Source organism: Oncorhynchus keta, unplaced genomic scaffold (genome assembly GCF_023373465.1).
Source record: "Oncorhynchus keta strain PuntledgeMale-10-30-2019 unplaced genomic scaffold, Oket_V2 Un_contig_24044_pilon_pilon, whole genome shotgun sequence".
Taxonomy (NCBI): Eukaryota; Metazoa; Chordata; class Actinopteri; order Salmoniformes; family Salmonidae; genus Oncorhynchus; species Oncorhynchus keta.
In genome coordinates, this window is record NW_026283697.1 from 5,001 (window position 1) to 27,500 (window position 22,500).

The 22,500-nt window shown below is 43.5% G+C and overlaps 1 pseudogene; it reads right to left on the minus strand.

Moving 5' to 3' along the window:
- The window catches only part of LOC127921941 (beta-1,3-N-acetylglucosaminyltransferase lunatic fringe-like), a 44,211-nt pseudogene that overhangs the window by 4,343 nt on the left and 17,368 nt on the right, over positions 1–22,500 (minus strand).

Below are 22,500 nucleotides of genomic sequence, written 5' to 3' on the forward strand. Positions count from 1 at the left end.
TTGGCTAGTATTTATCACTGTGTTCCATTGGCTAGTATTTATCACTGTGTTCCATTGGCTAGTATTTATCACTGTGTTCCATTGGCTAGTATTTATCACTGTTCCATTGGCTAGTATTTATCACTGTGTTCCATTGGCTAGTATTTATCACTGTGTTCCATTGGCTAGTATTTATCACTGTGTTCCATTGGCTAGTATTTATCACTGTGTTCCATTGGCTAGTATTTATCACTGTGTTCCATTGGCTAGTATTTATCACTGTGTTCCATTGGCTAGTATTTATCACTGTGTTCCATTGGCTAGTATTTATTACTGTGTTCCATTGGCTAGTATTTATCACTGTGTTCCATTGGCTAGTATTTATCACTGTGTTCCATTGGCTAGTATTTATCACTGTGTTCCATTGGCTAGTATTTATCACTGTGTTCCATTGGCTAGTATTTATCACTGTGTTCCATTGGCTAGTATTTATCACTAGTGTTCCATTGGCTAGTATGTATCACTGTGTTCCATTGGCTAGTATTTATCACTGTGTTCCATTGGCTAGTATTTATCACTGTGTTCCATTGGCTAGTATGTATCACTGTGTTCCATTGGCTAGTATTTATCACTGTTCCATTGGCTAGTATTTATCACTGTTCCATTGGCTAGTATTTATCACTGTGTTCCATTGGCTAGTATTTATCACTGTGTTCCATTGGCTAGTATTTATCACTGTGTTCCACTGGCTAGTATTTATCACTGTGTTCCATTGGCTAGTATTTATCACTGTGTTCCATTGGCTAGTATTTATCACTGTGTTCCATTGGCTAGTATTTATCACTGTGTTCCATTGGCTAGTATTTATCACTGTGTTCCATTGGCTAGTATTTATCACTGTGTTCCATTGGCTAGTATTTATTACTGTGTTCCATTGGCTAGTATTTATCACTGTGTTCCATTGGCTAGTATTTATCACTGTGTTCCATTGGCTAGTATTTATCACTGTTCCATTGGCTAGTATTTATCACTGTGTTCCATTGGCTAGTATTTATCACTGTTCCATTGGCTAGTATTTATCACTGTGTTCCATTGGCTAGTATTTATCACTGTGTTCCATTGGCTAGTATTTATTACTGTGTTCCATTGGCTAGTATTTATCACTGTGTTCCATTGGCTAGTATTTATCACTGTGTTCCATTGGCTAGTATTTATCACTGTGTTCCATTGGCTAGTATTTATCACTGTTCCATTGGCTAGTATTTATCACTGTGTTCCATTGGCTAGTATTTATCACTGTTCCATTGGCTAGTATTTATCACTGTGTTCCATTGGCTAGTATTTATCACTGTGTTCCATTGGCTAGTATTTATCACTGTGTTCCATTGGCTAGTATTTATCACTGTTCCATTGGCTAGTATTTATCACTGTGTTCCATTGGCTAGTATTTATTACTGTGTTCCATTGGCTAGTATTTATCACTGTGTTCCATTGGCTAGTATTTATCACTGTGTTCCATTGGCTAGTATTTATCACTGTGTTCCATTGGCTAGTATTTATTACTGTGTTCCATTGGCTAGTATTTATCACTGTGTTCCATTGGCTAGTATTTATCACTGTGTTCCATTGGCTAGTATTTATCACTGTTCCATTGGCTAGTATTTATCACTGTGTTCCATTGGCTAGTATTTATCACTGTTCCATTGGCTAGTATTTATCACTGTGTTCCATTGGCTAGTATTTATCACTGTGTTCCATTGGCTAGTATTTATTACTGTGTTCCATTGGCTAGTATTTATCACTGTGTTTCATTGGCTAGTATTTATCACTGTGTTCCATTGGCTAGTATTTATCACTGTGTTCCATTGGCTAGTATTTATCACTGTTCCATTGGCTAGTATTTATCACTGTGTTCCATTGGCTAGTATTTATCACTGTGTTCCATTGGCTAGTATTTATCACTGTGTTCCATTGGCTAGTATTTATCACTGTGTTCCATTGGCTAGTATTTATCACTGTGTTCCATTGGCTAGTATTTATCACTGTGTTCCATTGGCTAGTATTTATCACTGTGTTCCATTGGCTAGTATTTATCACTGTGTTCCATTGGCTAGTATTTATCACTGTTCCATTGGCTAGTATTTATCACTGTGTTCCATTGGCTAGTATTTATCACTGTGTTCCATTGGCTAGTATTTATCACTGTGTTCCATTGGCTAGTATTTATCACTGTTCCATTGGCTAGTATTTATCACTGTGTTCCATTGGCTAGTATTTATCACTGTTCCATTGGCTAGTATTTATCACTGTGTTCCATTGGCTAGTATTTATCACTGTGTTCCATTGGCTAGTATTTATCACTGTGTTCCATTGGCTAGTATTTATCACTGTGTTCCATTGGCTAGTATTTATCACTGTGTTCCATTGGCTAGTATTTATCACTGTTCCATTGGCTAGTATTTATCACTGTGTTCCATTGGCTAGTATTTATCACTGTGTTCCTTTGGCTAGTATTTATCACTGTGTTCCATTGGCTAGTATTTATCACTGTGTTCCATTGAAGCTTAACAGGGTCCATACTCCATAGTAGTATTACTGTGTGTGTGTGTGTGTGTATGTGTGTGTGTGTATACAGTGGGGCAAAAAAGTATTTAGTCAGCCACCAATTGTGCAAGTTCTCCCACTTAAAAAGATGAGAGAGGCCGGTAATTTTCATCATAGGTACACTTCAACTATGACAGACAAAAAGAGAAGAAAAAAATCCTGAAAATCACATTGTAGGATTTTTTATGAATTTATTTGCAAATTATGGTGGAAAATAAGTATTTGGTCAATAACAAAAGTTTATCTCAATACTTTGTTATATACCCTTTGTTGGCAATGACAGAGGTCAAACGTTTTCTGTAAGTCTTCACAAGGTTTTCACACACTGTTGCTGGTATTTTGTCCCATTCCTCCATGCAGATCTCCTCTAGAGCAGTGATGTTTTGGGGCTGTTGCTGGGCAACACGGACTTTCAACTCCCTCCAAAGATTTTCTATGAGGTTGAGATCTGGAGACTGGCTAGGCCACTCCAGGACCTTGAAATGCGTCTTACGAAGCCACTCCTTCGTTGCCCGGGCGGTGTGTTTGGGATCATTGTCATGCTGAAAGACCCCAGCCACGTTTCATCTTCAATGCCCTTGCTGATGGAAGGAGGCTTTCACTCAAAATCACATGCTACATGGCCCCATTCATTCTTTCCTTTACACGGATCAGTCGTCCTGGTCCCTTTGCAGAAAAACAGCCCGAAAGCATGATGGTTCCACCCCATGCTTCACAGTAGGTATGGTGTTCTTTGGATGCAACTCAGCATTCTTTATCCTCCAAACATGACAAGTTGAGTTTTTACCAAAAAGTTATATTTTGCTTTCATCTGACCATATGACATTCTCCCAATCTTCTTCTGGATCATCCAAATGCTCTCTTGCAATCTTCAGACGGGCCTGGACATGTACCGGCTTAAGCAGGGGGACACGTCTGGCACTGCAGGATTTGAGTCGCTGGCAGCGTAGTGTGTTACTGATGGTAGGCTTTGTTTCTTTGGTCCCAGCTCTCTGCAGGTCATTAACTAGGTCCCACCGTGTGGTTCTGGGATTTTTGCTCACTGTTCTTGTGATCATTTTGACTCCACGGGGTGAGATCTTGCGTGGAGCCCCAGATCGAGGGAGATTATCAGTGATCTTGTATGTCTTCCATTTCCTAATAATTGCTCCCACAGTTGATTTCTTCAAACCAAGCTGCAGATTCAGTCTTCCCAGCCTGGTGCAGGTCTACAATTTTGTTTCTGAGTGTGACGGTTTGAGGTTGTGGACAGGTGTCTTTTATACTGATAACAAGTTCAAACAGGTGCCATTAATACAGGTAATGAGTGGAGGACAGAGGAGCCTCTTAAAGAAGAAGTTACAGGTCTGTGAGCCAGAAACCTTGCTTGTTTGTAGGTGACCAAATACTTATTTTCCACCATAATTTGCAAATAAATTCCTAAAAAATCCTACAATGTCATTTTCTGGATTTTACAGGCCTCTCTCATCTTTTTTAAGTGGGAGAACTTGCACAATTGGTGGCTGACTAAATACTTTTTTGCCCCACTGTACGTGTGTGTGTATGTGTGTGTGTGTGTGTTTATATGTGTATGTGTGTGTATGTGTGTGTTTATATGTGTGTGTGTGTGTGTTTATGTGTGTGTGTGTGTGTGTGTGTGTGTGTGTGTGTGTGTGTGTTTATATGTGTGTGTGTGTGTGTGTGTGTGTGTATGTATGTGTGTGTGTGTGTATGTATATATGTGTGTGTGTGTGTATGTATATATGTGTGTGTGTGTGTGTGTGTGTGTGTGTGTGTGTGTGTGTATATATGTGTGTATGTGTGTGTGTGTGTGTGTGTGTGTGTGTGTGTGTGTGTGTGTGTGTGTGTGTGTGTGTGTGTGTGTGTGTGTGTGTGTGTGTGTGTGTGTGTGTGTGTGTGTGTACCTGGTGGTGTATCTGTGTCGGTGACACCAGCTGAAGGTTCTCCAGGTGAGAGTGGAACAGTGGGGAGCGGATAAGACCCACCCCTAGCAACGCCTCGATGATGTAACCAACCGTACAGTCGTCAGGGAGATGAATACGATCAGCTGTTGTCATGAAATTACCTCCACTGGGGACCAGGAGAGACAGAGTGGAAAGAGGAGAGAGAGAGAGAGACAGAGACAGAGACAGAGACAGAGAGAGACTATGTCATGTGTGGAAATTGCCTACTGAATTCCAAAATAAGCACACTTATGTACGCAAACTCACAGAAAAGCAGGAGAATAACCCACTGTGTCTCAAAATACACACACACACACACACACACACACACACACACACACACACACACACACACACACACACACACACACACACACACACACACACACACACACACACACACACACCTGGCCCAGGGGCTCATCTTGAGGGCGAGACCTCGACTAACACAGAACCCTGCTCCTCCTGTGGCAAACCAGAAACGCACTGGACGCTGAAAGCACACAACATGCATACATAATACACACAATATTACTAACATGTAATAAACACAATGTATGGCATTATATAGGCAGATACATACAAATATAAATGGAAACCCACACATACATTCATATTCAATATTATTATTATTATTATTATTATTATTATTATTATTATTATTATTATTATTATTATTATTATATAAATCTATATAGAATATAGAACTACCCAGCTATCACATAGCGTTCTGAGAACCTCCTAGCTAACTCATTTATGAACAGTTGAACATCTTGGCCATGTTCTGTTATAATCTCCACCCGGCACAGCCAGAAGAGGACTGGCCACCCCACATAGCCTGGTTCCTCTCTAGGTTTCTTCCTAGGTTTTGGCCTTTCTAGGGAGTTTTTCCTAGCCACCGTGCTTCTACACCTGCATTGCTTGCTGTTTGGGGTTTTAGGCTGGGTTTCTGTACAGCTCTTTGAGATATCAGCTGATGTACGAAGGGCTATATAAATACATTTGATTTGATTTGATAATTCTGAGAACCACCCAGCTAACACATAACATTCTGAGAACCACCCAACTAGCACATAACATTCTGAGAACCACCCAACTAACACATAACATTCTAAGAACCACCCACCTAGCACATAACATTCTGAGAACCACCCAACTAGCACATAACATTCTAAGAACCACCCAACTAACACATAACATTCTAAGAACCACCCACCTAGCACATAACATTCTAAGAACCACCCAACTAACACATAACATTCTGAGAACCACCCAACTAGCACATAACATTCTAAGAACCACCCAACTAGCACATAACATTCTAAGAACCACCCAACTAGCTCATAACATTCTAAGAACCACCCAACTAACACATAACATTCTGAGAACCACCCAACTAGCACATAACATTCTAAGAACCACCCAACTAGCACATAACATTCTAAGAACCACCCAACTAACACATAACATTCTAAGAACCACCCAACTAACACATAACATTCTGAGAACCACCCAACTAGCACATAACATTCTAAGAACCACCCAACTAGCACATAACGTTCTGAGAACCACTCAGCTAGCACATAACGTTCTGAGAACCACCCAACTAGCACATAACGTTCTGAGAACCACCCAGCTAGCTCATAACGTTCTGAGAACCAGCCAGCTAGCTCATAACGTTCTGAGAACCACCCAGCTAGCACATAACGTTCTGAGAACCACCCAGCTAGCACATAACGTTCTGAGAACCACCCAGCTAGCACATAACGTTCTGAGAACCACCCAGCTAGCACATAACGTTCTGAGAACCACCCAACTAGCACATAACGTTCTGAGAACCACCCAGCTAGCACATAACGTTCTGAGAACCACCCAGCTAGCACATAACGTTCTGAGAACCACCCAACTAGCAAATCACGTTCTGAGAACCACCCAGCTAGCACATAACGTTCTGAGAACCACCTAACTAGCACATAACGTTCTGAGAACCACCCAGCTAGCTCATAACGTTCTAAGAACCAGCCAGCGAGCTCATAACGTTGTGAGAACCACCCAGCTAGCACATAACGTTCTGAGAACCACCCAGCTAGCACATACGTTCTGAGAACCACCCATAACATAATGTTCTGAGAACCACCCAGCTAGCACATAATGTTCTGAGAACCACCCAGCTAGCACATAACGTTCTGAGAACCACCCCAGCACATAACGTTCTGAGAACCACCCAACTAGCACATAACGTTCTGAGAACCACCCAGCTAGCACATAACGTTCTGAGAACCACCCAGCTAGCACATAACGTTCTGAGAACCACCCAGCTAGCACATAACGTTCTGAGAACCACCCAACTAGCACATAACGTTCTGAGAACCACCCAACTAGCACATAACGTTCTGAGAACCACCTAGCACATAACGTTCTGAGAACCACCCAACTAACACATAATGTTTTGAGAACCTCCCACTAGCACATAACGTTCTGAGAACCACCCAACTAGCACATAACGTTCTGAGAACCACCAGCTAGCACATAACGTTCTGAGAACCACCCAACTAGCACATAACGTTCTGAGAACCACCAGCTAGCTCATAACGTTCTGAGAACCAGCCAGCTAGCTCATAACGTTCTGAGAACCACCCAGCTAGCACATAACGTTCTGAGAACCACCCAGCTAGCACATAACGTTCTGAGAACCACCCCTAGCACATAACGTTCTGAGAACCACCCAACTAGCAAATCGCGTTCTGAGAACCACCCAGCTAGCACATAACGTTCTGAGAACCACCAACTAGCACATAACGTTCTGAGAACCAGCTAGCTCATAACGTTCTAAGAACCAGCCAGCGAGCTCATAACGTTCTGAGAACCACCCAGCTAGCACATAATGTTCTGAGAACCACCCAGCTAGCACATACGTTCTGAGAACCACCCAGCTAGCACATAATGTTCTGAGAACCACCCAGCTAGCACATAATGTTCTGAGAACCACCCAGCTAGCACATAACGTTCTGAGAACCACCCAGCTAGCACATAACGTTCTGAGAACCACCCAACTAGCACATAACGTTCTGAGAACCACCCAGCTAGCACATAACGTTCTGAGAACCACCCAGCTAGCACATAACGTTCTGAGAACCACCCAGCTAGCACATAACGTTCTGAGAACCACCCAACTAGCACATAACGTTCTGAGAACCACCCAACTAGCACATAACGTTCTGAGAACCACTCAGCTAGCACATAACGTTCTGAGAACCACCCAACTAGCACATAACGTTCTGAGAACCACCCAGCTAGCACATAACGTTCTGAGAACCACCCAGCTAGCACATAACGTTCTGAGAACCACCCAACTAGCACATAACGTTCTGAGAACCACCCAACTAGCACATAACGTTCTGAGAACCACTCAGCTAGCACATAACGTTCTGAGAACCACCCAACTAGCACATAACGTTCTGAGAACCACCCAGCTAGCACATAACGTTCTGAGAACCACCCAACTAGCACATAACGTTCTGAGAACCACCCAGCTAGCACATAACGTTCTGAGAACCACCCAGCTAGCACATAACGTTCTGAGAACCACCCAACTAGCACATAACGTTCTGAGAACCACCCAACTAGCACATAACGTTCTGAGAACCACTCAGCTAGCACATAACGTTCTGAGAACCACCCAACTAGCACATAACGTTCTGAGAACCACCCAACTAGCACATAACGTTCTGAGAACCACTCAGCTAGCACATAACGTTCTGAGAACCACCCAACTAGCACATAACGTTCTGAGAACCACCCAACTAGCACATAACGTTCTGAGAACCACTCAGCTAGCACATAACGCTCTGAGAACCACCCAACTAGCACATAACGTTCTGAGAACCACCCAACTAGCACATAACGTTCTGAGAACCACCCAGCTAGCTCATAACGTTCTGAGAACCATGTGTTCCCTTTCAATCAGTCAACTTCGGTACAACATACTATGGGGTCGTAGTCTCGCGACTTCGGTTTAAGGATCTACAATCGAAACCTGCCAATGAAATCTGCGCCTCGCTGGAAGCCCCGCCTTCCACAGGTGATAAGCATGAGGCTCGGATTTATTCCTTCAATTATTCCCCTCTTCACCTCAGTGTGAACAGGAACAATTCACGATACTAAAACAAACAATTGTCAGACGAGTTGCACCAACTATACCATCGCTTTGTGGCAGAGCGTGCTAGCTATTCCTCCCCACGGTGGAGTTGCTCTGCGTAGCGTGCTAGCTATTCCTCCCCACGGTGGAGTTGCTCTGCGTAGCGTGCTAGCTATTCCTCCCCATGGTGGAGTTGCTCTGCGTAGCGTGCTAGCTATTCCTCCCCATGGGGGAGTTGCTCTGCGTAGCGTGCTAGCTATTCTTCCCCACGGTGGAGTTGCTTGGGGTAGCTCTCTTGTTTAGTATACGTAGCGCTAAGTTGCTTGGTTATTCTAAACGGACCGTGCTGCGGTCAAAGATGCTAGCTAGCCTAGCTTAGACTAAAGAGCCTCCTGGCTAATGTCGGCTAGCATGCATACCTTCCGGGTGAATGAAGCTTACCAGTGTTCCCCGTATTTATGGCAACCCCATTATTATTTTCAATTCTTGGAGTTGGAGGGAGTGGAGAAAGCTTGCCTTGATGAGGAAGCAGCCCCAGAGGAGCTGGGGGACCTGGAGAGAGGGGCCTTAGCGCGGCTCCAGGAGGAAGCAGCCCCAGAGGAGCTGGGGGACCTGGAGAGAGGGGCCTTAGCGCGGCTCCAGGAGGAAGCAGCCCCAGAGGAGCTGGGGGACCTGGAGAGAGGGGCCTTAGCGCGGCTCGATGAGGAAGCAGCCCCAGAGGAGCTGGGGGACCTGGAGAGAGGGGCCTTAGCGCGGCTCGATAAGGAAGCAGCCCCAGAGGAGCTGGGGGACCTGGAGAGAGGGGCCTTAGCGCGGCCTCGATAAGGAAGCAGCCCCAGAGGAGCTGGGGGACCTGGAGAGAGGGGCCGAGGAGGAAGCAGCCCCAGAGGAGCTGGGGGACCTGGAGAGAAGCTCCAGGAAGCAGCCCCAGAGGAGCTGGGGGACCTGGAGAGAGGGGCCTTAGCGCGGCTCCAGGAGGAAGCAGCCCCAGAGGAGCTGGGGGACCTGGAGAGAGGGGCCTTAGCGCGGCTCCAGGAGGAAGCAGCCCCAGAGGAGCTGGGGGACCTGGAAAGAGGGGCCTTAGCGCGGCTCGATGAGGAAGCAGCCCCAGAGGAGCTGGGGGACCTGGAGAGAGGGGCTTAGCGCGGCTCCAGGAGAAGCAGCCCCAGAGGAGCTGGGGGACCTGGAGAGAGGGGCCTTAGCGCGGCTCCAGGAGGAAGCAGCCCCAGAGGAGCTGGGGGACCTGGAGAGAGGGGCCTTAGCGCGGCTCCAGGAGGAAGCAGCCCCAGAGGAGCTGGGGGACCTGGAGAGAGGGGCCTTAGCGCGGCTCGATGAGGAAGCAGCCCCAGAGGAGCTGGGGGACCTGGAGAGAGGGGCCTTAGCGCGGCTCGATAAGGAAGCAGCCCCAGAGGAGCTGGGGGACCTGGAGAGAGGGGCCTTAGCGCAGCTCCAGGAGGAAGCAGCCCCAGAGGAGCTGGGGGACCTGGAGAGAGGGGCCTTAGCGCGGCTCCAGGAGGAAGCAGCCCCAGAGGAGCTGGGGGACCTGGAGAGAGGGGCCTTAGCGCGGCTCGATAAGGAAGCAGCCCCAGAGGAGCTGGGGGACCTGGAGAGAGGGGCCTTAGGTGATTCGCTCTCGGTCCACAAGGGGGCACCCATCCCCATAGATGGCTCATTACTGGGGTTCATTGCTGATTCCTGCCTGTAGTTCCCTCACCATGCGTTAAGATCTACATCGGCCCTGCATCAACACAACTCTATCTATCTGGTTAAGTGCATTCAGCTGTATTGGGCCGTACCCACTAATGCTGTTTGTTTGAATAGACTAAAAGTAACAGCTTTGTATGAGTTAATAAACATGAAAATGAATTTCCATGTGTCCTATCTATACCCGGAGCTCAAAACAGTTAACCTAAACTAAGCTAGCAGTGTTATTGAAACATTCAGTGAAAAGTTAAGTCAAAAAAATAATAATCCAAATGCTCTTTTAAGCATTAAGAGAATGTTCTCAAAACATTATTTAATTACCTTCAAAAAAACCTACAATTTTAATTCTCAGAACGTTAATAAAACCTCAGAGGAAAACTGTCAGGGAACCATAGCAACACGTTCGCAGAACCTCCCTGCAACTTCAAAATGTACACGCTAAATGTGAACTTCTGTTCTCAAAACATTTTTTTTTTAAAACAGTTCAGTTTTACCAGTCAGGAAACGTATGGCTTCATTCCCAGAACTAATGGGAAACCAAAATGTACGTTCCCAACACTTCCAAGGAACCAATATGTGCTTGTTGGGTTATTATATAGTCACAAAAACAAAATAATGGTTCAAAATGAGAAGAGAAACATGGTTTAGGTTGGTGAACACATTACTTCCTGGTCCCTTACCGTGTGGGCGTCGCCAAACCTCTCGGTGGCTTCTAGCGGTCGGTCGAGGCTCGGCCGGCCAATGTAGACGTCGTGGGCGTGGCTGTAGTGAGACAGGAGCTTCACAAGGGGACGTATGTTCACGTAGTTATCATCATCCACATGGCAGAACCATCTAGAAGGGGGAACCACAATCAGTATCATTATCTACATGGTCAGAACCATCTAGAAGGATTAACCCACAATCAGTATCATTATCTACATGGCAGAACCATCTAGAAGGGTTAACCACAATCAGTATCATTATCCACATGGCAGAACCATCTAGAAGGATTAACCACAATCAGTATCATTATCCACATGGTCAGAACCATCTAGAAGGGGGAACCACAATCAGTATCACTATCTACATGGTCAGAACCATCTAGAAGGATTAACCACAATCAGTATCATTATCTACATGGTCAGAACCATCTAGAAGAGGTAACCACAATCAGTATCATTATCTACATGGTCAGAACCATCTAGAAGGTTTAACCACAATCAGTATCATTATCTACATGGTCAGAACCACCTAGAAGGGGGAACCACAATCAGTATCATTATCTACATGGTCAGAACCACCTAGAAGGATTAACCACAATCAGTATCATTATCCACATGGTCAGAACCACCTAGAAGGATTAACCACAATCAGTATCATTATCTACATGGTCAGAACCACCTAGAAGGATTAACCACAATCAGTATCATTATCTACATGGTCAGAACCACCTAGAAGGGGGAACCACAATCAGTATCATTATCTACATGGCAGAACCACCTAGAAGGGGGAACCACAATCAGTATCATTATCTACATGGTCAGAACCACCTAGAAGGATTAACCACAATCAGTATCATTATCTACATGGTCAGAACCACCTAGAAGGATTAACCACAATCAGTATCATTATCCACATGGCAGAACCACCTAGAAGGATTAACCACAATCAGTATCATTATCTACATGGCAGAACCACCTAGAAGGGGGAACCACAATCAGTATCATTATCTACATGGCAGAACCACCTAGAAGGGGGAACCACAATCAGTATCATTATCTACATGGTCAGAACCACCTAGAAGGGGGAACCACAATCAGTATCATTATCTACATGGTCAGAACCACCTAGAAGGGGGAACCACAATCAGTATCATTATCTACATGGTCAGAATCACCTAGAAGGGGAACCACAATCAGTATCATTATCTACATGGTCAGAACCACCTAGAAGGGGAACCACAATCAGTATCATTATCTACATGGTCAGAACCACCTAGAAGGGGGAACCACAATCAGTATCATTATCTACATGGTCAGAACCACCTAGAAGGGGGAACCACAATCAGTATCATTATCTACATGGTCAGAACCACCTAGAAGGGGGAACCACAATCAACTTGACTTTGATTCTTCAGCCATGGTCACATACCATTCATTGCAGTGTGTGTGTGAAGGGGGAACCACAATCAGTATCATTATCTACATGGTCAGTGTGTGTGTGTGTGGGTGAACCACAATCAGTATCATTATCTTTCCAGAGCTGATGAAGGGTGTCACAATCAGTATCATTTTACATGGTCAGAACCTGGCTAGAAGGGGGAACCACAACAGTATCATTATCTGACATGGTCAGAACCACCTAGGAATAACATCAACCAGTCAGACAGTCATGGTCATGAACCACCTGGGGGGGAACACAACAATCAGTACTTTTCAAATTATCTGGCAAAACAGTTTTCAATGAGTCAGAAAATTAGCTTCCTGTTATAATCTGGGCTCTATAATAACAATATTATTTAAATAATCTGCAGCTCTATGATTCAATTTAGCCTGTTATAATCTGGCAGCTCTATAATAACAATATTAGTTTAAATCATTGCAGTTATAATCTGGTGCTCTATAATAACAATATTAGTTTAATGTTATAATCTGGCACCTCTAGAATAATAATATTAGTTTAATGTTATAATCTGGCACCTATAGAAAAACAATATTAGTTTAATGTTGTAATCTGGCACCTCTAGAATAACAATATTAGCTTCCTGTTATAATCTGGCACCTCTAGAATAACAATATTAGCTTCCTGTTATAATCTGGCACCTCTAGAATAACAATATTAGGAACCTCTAGAATAACCATATTAGCTTCTGTTATAATCTGGCACCCTAGAATAACAATATTAGCTTCATGTTATAATCTGGCACCTCTAGAATAACAATATTAGCTTCCTGTTATAATCTGGCAGCTACATCTGTGCAGCTCTATAATAAAGATATTAGCTTCCTGTTATAATCTGGCAAAACTCTATAATAACAATATTAGTTTAAAGTTATAATCTGGCAGCTCTATAATAACAATATTAGTTTAATGTTATAATCTGGCACCTCTAGAATAATAATATTAGTTTAATGTTATAATCTGGCACCTATAGAAAAACAATATTAGTTTAATGTTATAATCTGGCACCTCTAGAATAACAATATTAGCTTCCTGTTATAATCTGGCACCTCTAGAATAACAATATTAGCTTCCTGTTATAATCTGGCACCTCTAGAATAACAATATTAGCTTCCTGTTATAATCTGGCACCTCTAGAATAACAATATTAGCTTCCTGTTATAATCTGGCACCTCTAGAATAACAATATTAGCTTCATGTTATAATCTGGCACCTCTAGAATAACAATATTAGCTTCCTGTTATAATCTGGCACCTCTATAATAACAATATTAGTTTAATGTTATAATCTGGCACCTCTAGAATAACAATATTAGTTTCCTGTTATAATCTGGCACCTCTAGAATAACAATATTAGCTTCCTGTTATAATCTGGCACCTCTAGAATAACAATATTAGCTTCCTGGCACCTCTAGAATAACAATATTAGCTTCCTGTTATAATCTGGCACCTCTAGAATAACAATATTAGCTTCCTGTTATAATCTGGCACCTCTATAATAACACTATTAGTTTAATGTTATAATCTGGCACCCTAGAATAACAATATTAGTTTAATGTTATAATCTGGCACCTCTAGAATAACAATATTAGCTTCCTGTTATAATCTGGCACCTGTAGAATAACAATATTAGCTACCTGTTATAATCTGGCACCTCTATATTAGCTTCCTGTTATCATCTGGCACCTTCAGAACATGTGTATGTGTGGTGTGTGTGTATGTGTTTTTATTTTTGAATTCCACCCCCATTACCACCCAATTCCTCAGCCTGTCATCCTCTCCGTCGGTGAATACATACGTCTGACACAACACACACACACACACACACACACACACACACACACACACACACACACACACACACACACACACACACACACACACACACACACACACACACACACACACACACACAAAGTATTCAGACCCCTTGACTTTTTCCACATTTTGTTACGTTACAGCCTTATTATAAAATGGATTAAATATTTTTGCTCCTCACCAATCTACACACAACACCCACCCCACATTGACATCACAATACCCATTAATGACATCACAATACCCAATAATGACATCACAATACCCAATAATGACATCACAATACCCAATAATGACATCACAATACCCAATAATGACAAAAAATACATTGTAGCAAATTTACACAATATTAAAAACTTATATCACATTTACATAAGTATTCCGACCCTTTACTCAGTACTTTGTTGATGCACCTTTAGCAGCGAATACAGCCTTAAGTCTTCTTGGGTATGACTCTACAAGCTTGGCACACCTGTATTTGGTGAGTTTCTCCCATTCTTCTCTGCAGATCCTCTTAAACTCTGTCAGGTTGGATGGGGAGCGTTGCTGCACAGCTACTTTCAGGTCTCTCCAGAGATGTTCGATCGGGTTCAAGTCCGGGCTCTGGCTGGGCTGCTCAAGGACATTCAGACACTTGTACCAAAGCCACTCCTGCGTTGTCTTGGCAGTGTGCTTAGGTCGTTGTCCTGTTGGAAGATGAACCTTCGCCCAGTCTGAGGTCCTGAGCGCTCTGGAGCAGGTTTTCATCAAGGATCTCTTTGTACTTTGCTCCATTAATCTTTCCCTCAATCCTGACTAGTTACCCATTCTCTGCCACTGAAAATCACCCCACAACATGATGCTGCCACCACAACATGATGCTGCCACCACAACATGATGCTGCCACCACAACATGATGCTGCCACCACAACATGATGCTGCCACCACAACATGATGCTGCCACCACAACATGATGCTGCCACCACAACATGATGCTGCCACCACAACATGATGCTGCCACCACAACATGATGCTGCCACCACAACATGATGATGCTGCCACCACAGCATGATGCTGCCACCACAACATGATGCTGCCACCACACAGCATGATGCTGCCACCACAACATGATGCTGCCACCCCACAACATGATGCTGCCACAACATGATGCTGCCACCACAACATGATGCTGCCACCACAACATGATGCTGCCACCACAACATGATGCTGCCACCACAACATGATGCTGCCACCACAACATGATGCTGCCACCACAACATGATGCTGCCACCACAACATGATGCTGCCACCACAACATGATGCTGCCACCACAACATGATGCTGCCACCACAGCATGATGCTGCCACCACAACATGATGCTGCCACCACAGCATGATGCTGCCACCACAACATGATGCTGCCCCCACCATGCTTTACCGTAGGGATGGTGCCAGGTTTCCTCCAGACACTTGGCGTTCAGCCCAAAGAGTTGGTTTCATCAGATCAAAGAATCTTGTTTCTCATGGTCTGAGAGTCCTTTAGGTGCCTTTTGGCAAATTCCAAGTGGGCTGTCATGTGTCTTTTACTGAGGAGAGGCTTCTGTCTGACCACTCAACCATAAAGGCCTGATTGGTGGAGTGCTGCAGAGATGGTTGTCCTTCTGGAAGGTTCTCCCATTTCCACAGAGGACCTCTGAGCTCTGTCAGAGTGACCATCGGGTTCTTGGTCACCTCCCTGACCAAGGCACTTCTTCCCCGATTGCTCAGTTTGGTCAGGCGGCCAGCTCTAGGAAGAGTCTTGGTTGTTCCAAACTTCAACCATGTAAGAATGATGGAGGCCACTGTGTTCTTGGGGACCTTCAATGCTGTAGAAATGTTTTGGTACCCTTCCCCAGATCTGTACCGCGACACAATCCTGTCTCAGAGCACTACGGACAATTCCTTCAACCTCATGGCTTGTGGGACCTTATATAGACGGGTGTGTGCCTTTCCAAATCATGTCCAATCAATTTAATTTACCACAGGTGGACTCCAATCAAGTTGTAGAAACATCTTAAGGATGATCAACGGAAACAGGATGCACCTGAGCTCATTTTCAAGTCTCATAGCAAAGGGTCTGAATACTTATGTAAAAATTTATAAAAACCTGTTTTCACTTTGTCATTATGGGGGTATTATGTGTAGATTGACTACAAAAATAATATTTATTCAATTTTAGAATATGGCTGTAACGTAATAGCATGTGGAGAAAAGTCAAGGGGTCTGAATGTACTGTAGTGCACTATATAGGAGTGTAGTCAAGGGGTCTGAATGTAGTGCACTATATAGGAGTGTAGTCAAGGGGTCTGAATGTAGTGCACTATATAGGAGTGTAGTCAAGGGGTCTGAATGTAGTCTGAATGTAGTGCATATAGGAGTGTAGTCAAGGGGTCTGAATGTAGTGCATAGGAGTGTAGGGGTCTGTAGTGTACTATATAGGAGTGTAGTCAAGGGGTCTGAATGTACTGTAGTCTGAAATGTACTATAGGAGTGTAGAGGGGTTCTGAATGTAGTGCACTATATAGAAGTGTAGTCAAGGGGTCTGAATGTAGTGCACTATGAGTGTAGTCAAGGGGTCTGAATGTAGTGCACTATATAGGAGTGTAGTCAAGGGGTCTGAATGTAGTGCACTATATAGGAGTGTAGTCAAGGGGTCTGAATGTAGTGCACTATATAGGAGTGTAGTCAAGGGGTCTGAATGTAGTGCACTAGTGTAGTCAATAGGAGTGTATTCAAGGGGTCTGAATGTAGTGTACTATATAGGAGTGTAGTCAAGGGGTCTGAATGTAGTCTATATAGGAGTGTAGTCAAGGGGTCTGAATGTAGTGCACTATATAGGAGTGTAGTCAAGGGGTCTGAATGTAGTGCACTATATAGGAGTGTAGTCAAGGGGTCTGAATGTAGTGCACTATATAGGAGTGTAGTCAAGGGGTCTGAATGTAGTGCACTATATAGGAGTGTAGTCAAGGGGTCTGAATGTAGTGCACTATATAGGAGTGTAGTCAAGGGGTCTGAATGTAGTGCACTATATAGGAGTGTAGTCAAGGGGTCTGAATGTAGTGCACTATATAGGAGTGTAGTCAAGGGGTCTGAATGTAGTGCACTATATAGGAGTGTAGTCAAGGGTCTGAATGTAGTGCACTATATAGGAGTGTAGTCAAGGGGTCTGAATGTAGTAGTACTATATAGGAGTGTAGTCAAGGGGTCTGAATGTAGTGTACTATATAAGAGTGTAGTCAAGGGGTCTGAATGTAGTGCACTATATAGGAGTGTAGTCAAGGGGTCTGAATGTAGTGCACTATATAGGAGTGTAGTCAAGGGGTCTGAATGTAGTGTACTATATATGAGTGTAGTCAAGGGGTCTGAATGTAGTGTACTATATAGGAGTGTAGTCAAGGGGTCTGAATGTAGTGCACTATATAGGAGTGTAGTCAAGGGGTCTGAATGTAGTGCACTATATAGGAGTGTAGTCAAGGGGTCTGAATGTAGTGCACTATAGGAGTGTAGTCAAGGGGTCTGAATGTAGTGCACTATATAGGAGTGTAGTCAAGGGGTCTGAATGTAGTGCACTATATAGGAGTGTAGTCAAGGGGTCTGAATGTAGTGTACTATATATGAGTGTAGTCAAGGGGTCTGAATGTAGTGTACTATATAGGAGTGTAGTCAAGGGGTCTGAATGTAGTGCACTATATAGGAGTGTAGTCAAGGGGTCTGAATGTAGTGCACTATATAGGAGTGTAGTCAAGGGGTCTGAATGTAGTGTACTATATATGAGTGTAGTCAAGGGGTCTGAATGTGTAGTGTACTATATAGGAGTGTAGTCAAGGGGTCTGAATGTAGTGCACTATATAGGAGTGTAGTCAAGGGGTCTGAATGTAGTGCACTATATAGGAGTGTAGTCAAGGGTTCTGAATGCACTGTAGTGCACTATATAGGAGTGTAGTCAAGGGGTCTGAATGTAGTGCACTATATAGGAGTGTAGTCAAGGGGTCTGAATGTAGTGCACTATATAGGAGTGTAGTCAAGGGGTCTGAATGCACTGTAGTGCACTATATAGGAGTGTAGTCAAGGGGTCTGAATGCACTGTGCACTATATAGGAGTGTAGTCAAGGGGTCTGAATGCACTGTGCACTATATAGGAGTGTAGTCAAGGGGTCTGAATGTAGTGCACTATATAGGAGTGTAGTCAAGGGGTCTGAATGTAGTGCACTATATAGGAGTGTAGTCAAGGGGTCTGAATGTACTGTAGTGTACTATATAGGAGTGTATCATAGGGGTCTGAATGAGCACTATATGTAGTCAAGGGGTCTGAATGTAGTGCACTATATAGGAGTGTAGTCAAGGGGTCTGAATGTAGTGCACTATATAGGAGTGTAGTCAAGGGGTCTGAATGTAGTGTACTATATAGGAGTGTAGTCAAGGGGTCTGAATGTAGTGCACTATATAGGAGTGTAGTCAAGGGGTCTGCACTATATAGGAGTGTAGTCAAGGGGTCTGAATGTAGACTATATAGGAGTGTAGTCAAGGGGTCTGAATGTAGTGCACTATATAGAGTGTAGTGAAGGGGTCTGAATGTAGTGCACTATATAGGAGTGTAGTCAAGGGGTCTGAATGTAGTGCACTATATAGGAGTGTAGTCAAGGGGTCTGAATGTAGTGCACTATATAGCAGTGTAGTCAAGGGGTCTGAATGTAGTGCACTATATAGCAGTGTAGTCAAGGGGTCACTATATAGGAGTGTAGTCAAGGGGTCTGAATGTAGTGCACTATATAGGAGTGTAGTCAAGGGGTCTGAATGTAGTGCACTATAGGAGTGTAGTCAAGGGGTCTGAATGTAGTGTACTATATAGGAGTGTAGTCAAGGGGTCTGAATGTAGTGCACTATATAGGAGTGTAGTCAAGGGGTCTGAATGTAGTGCACTATATAGGAGTGTAGTCAAGGGGTCTGAATGTAGTGCACTATATAGAGTGTAGTCAAGGGGTCTGAATGTAGTGCACTATATAGGAGTGTAGTGAAGGGGTCTGAATGTAGTGTACTATATATGAGTGTAGTCAAGGGGTCTGAATGTAGTGTACTATATAGGAGTGTAGTCAAGGGGTCTGAATGTAGTGCACTATATAGGAGTGTAGTCAAGGGGTCTGAATGTAGTGCACTATATAGGAGTGTAGTCAAGGGGTCTGAATGTAGTGCACTATATAGGAGTGTAGTCAAGGGGTCTGAATGTAGTGCACTATATAGGAGTGTAGTGAAGGGGTCTGAATGTAGTGCACTATATAGGAGTGTAGTCAAGGGGTCTGAATGTAGTGCACTATATAGGAGTGTAGTCAAGGGGTCTGAATGTAGTGCACTATATAGCAGTGTAGTCAAGGGGTCTGAATGTAGTGCACTATATAGCAGTGTAGTCAAGGGGTCTGAATGTAGTGCACTATATAGGAGTGTAGTCAAGGGGTCTGAATGTAGTGCACTATATAGGAGTGTAGTCAAGGGGTCTGAATGTAGTGCACTATATAGGAGTGTAGTCAAGGGGTCTGAATGTAGTGTACTATATAGGAGTGTAGTCAAGGGGTCTGAATGTAATGTAGTGCACTATATAGGAGTGTAGTCAAGGGGTCTGAATGTAGTGCACTATATAGGAGTGTAGTCAAGGGGTCTGAATGTAGTGCACTATATAGGAGTGTAGTCAAGGGGTCTGAATGTAGTGCACTATATAGGAGTGTAGTCAAGGGGTCTGAATGTAGTGCACTATATAGGAGTGTAGTCAAGGGGTCTGAATGTAGCACTATATAGGAGTGTAGTCAAGGGGTCTGAATGTAGTGCACTATATAGGAGTGTAGTCAAGGGGTCTGAATGTAGTGCACTATATAGCAGTGTAGTCAAGGGGTCTGAATGTAGTGCACTATATAGCAGTGTAGTCAAGGGGTCTGAATGTAGTGCACTATATAGGAGTGTAGTCAAGGGGTCTGAATGTAGTGCACTATATAGGAGTGTAGTCAAGGGGTCTGAATGTAGTGCACTATATAGGAGTGTAGTCAAGGGGTCTGAATGTAGTGTACTATATAGGAGTGTAGTCAAGGGGTCTGAATGTAGTGCACTATATAGGAGTGTAGTCAAGGGGTCTGAATGTAGTGCACTATATAGGAGTGTAGTCAAGGGGTCTGAATGTAGTGCACTATATAGGAGTGTAGTGAAGGGGTCTGAATGTAGTGTACTATATATGAGTGTAGTCAAGGGGTCTGAATGTAGTGTACTATATAGGAGTGTAGTCAAGGGGTCTGAATGTAGTGCACTATATAGGAGTGTAGTCAAGGGGTCTGAATGTAGTGCACTATATAGGAGTGTAGTCAAGGGGTCTGAATGTAGTGCACTATATAGGAGTGTAGTCAAGGGGTCTGAATGTAGTGCACTATATAGGAGTGTAGTGAAGGGGTCTGAATGTAGTGCACTATATAGGAGTGTAGTCAAGGGGTCTGAATGTAGTGCACTATATAGAGTGTAGTCAAGGGGTCTGAATGTAGTGCACTATATAGCAGTGTAGTCAAGGGGTCTGAATGTAGTGCACTATATAGCAGTGTAGTCAAGGGTCTGAATGTAGTGCACTATATAGGAGTGTAGTCAAGGGGTCTGAATGTAGTGCACTATATAGGAGTGTAGTCAAGGGGTCTGAATGTAGTGCACTATATAGGAGTGTAGTCAAGGGGTCTGAATGTAGTGTACTATATAGGAGTGTAGTCAAGGGGTCTGAATGTAATGTAGTGCACTATATAGGAGTGTAGTCAAGGGGTCTGAATGTAGTGCACTATATAGGAGTGTAGTCAAGGGTCTGAATGTAGTGCACTATATAGGAGTGTAGTCAAGGGGTCTGAATGTAGTGCACTATATAGGAGTGTAGTCAAGGGGTCTGAATGTAGTGCACTATATAGGAGTGTAGTGAAGGGGTCTGAATGTAGTGTACTATATATGAGTGTAGTCAAGGGGTCTGAATGTAGTGTACTATATAGGAGTGTAGTCAAGGGGTCTGAATGTAGTGCACTATATAGGAGTGTAGTCAAGGGGTCTGAATGTAGTGCACTATATAGGAGTGTAGTGAAGGGGTCTGAATGTAGTGTACTATATATGAGTGTAGTCAAGGGGTCTGAATGTAGTGTACTATATAGGAGTGTAGTCAAGGGGTCTGAATGTAGTGCACTATATAGGAGTGTAGTCAAGGGGTCTGAATGTAGTGCACTATATAGGAGTGTAGTCAAGGGGTCTGAATGTAGTGCACTATATAGGAGTGTAGTCAAGGGGTCTGAATGTAGTGCACTATATAGGAGTGTAGTCAAGGGGTCTGAATGTAGTGCACTATATAGGAGTGTAGTCAAGGGGTCTGAATGTAGTGCACTATATAGGAGTACCATTTGGGCTCCAGCCCCAGTCATCCTGTTTGATCAGGTTGTTGTTGGTAAAGTAAACTGAAAACATTGTTCCATCTGACTGGTGTAAAACAGAACAACATTCTGTTCTATCATTGTTCCATCTGACTGGTGTAAAACAGAACAACATTCTGTTCTATCATTGTTCCATCTGACTGGTGTAAAACAGAACAACATTCTGTTCCATCATTGTTCCATCTGACTGGTGTAAAACAGAACAACATTCTGTTCCATCATTGTTCCATCTGACTGGTGTAAAACAGAACAACATTCTGTTCTATCATTGTTCCATCTGACTGGTGTAAAACAGAACAACATTCTGTTCCATCATTGTTCCATCTGACTGGTCTAAAACAGAACAACATTCTGTTCTATCATTGTTCCATCTGACTGGTGTAAAACAGAACAACATTCTGTTCCATCATTGTTCCATCTGACTGGTGTAAAACAGAACAACATTCTGTTCCATCATTGTTCCATCTGACTGGTGTAAAACAGAACAACATTCTGTTCTATCATTGTTCCATCTGACTGGTGTAAAACAGAACAACATTCTGTTCTATCTGACTGGTGTAAAACAGAACAACATTCTGTTCCATCATTGTTCCATCTGACTGGTGTAAAACAGAACAACATTCTGTTCCATCATTGTTCCATCTGACTGGTGTAAAACAGAACAACATTCTGTTCCATCATTGTTCCATCTGACTGGTGTAAAACAGAA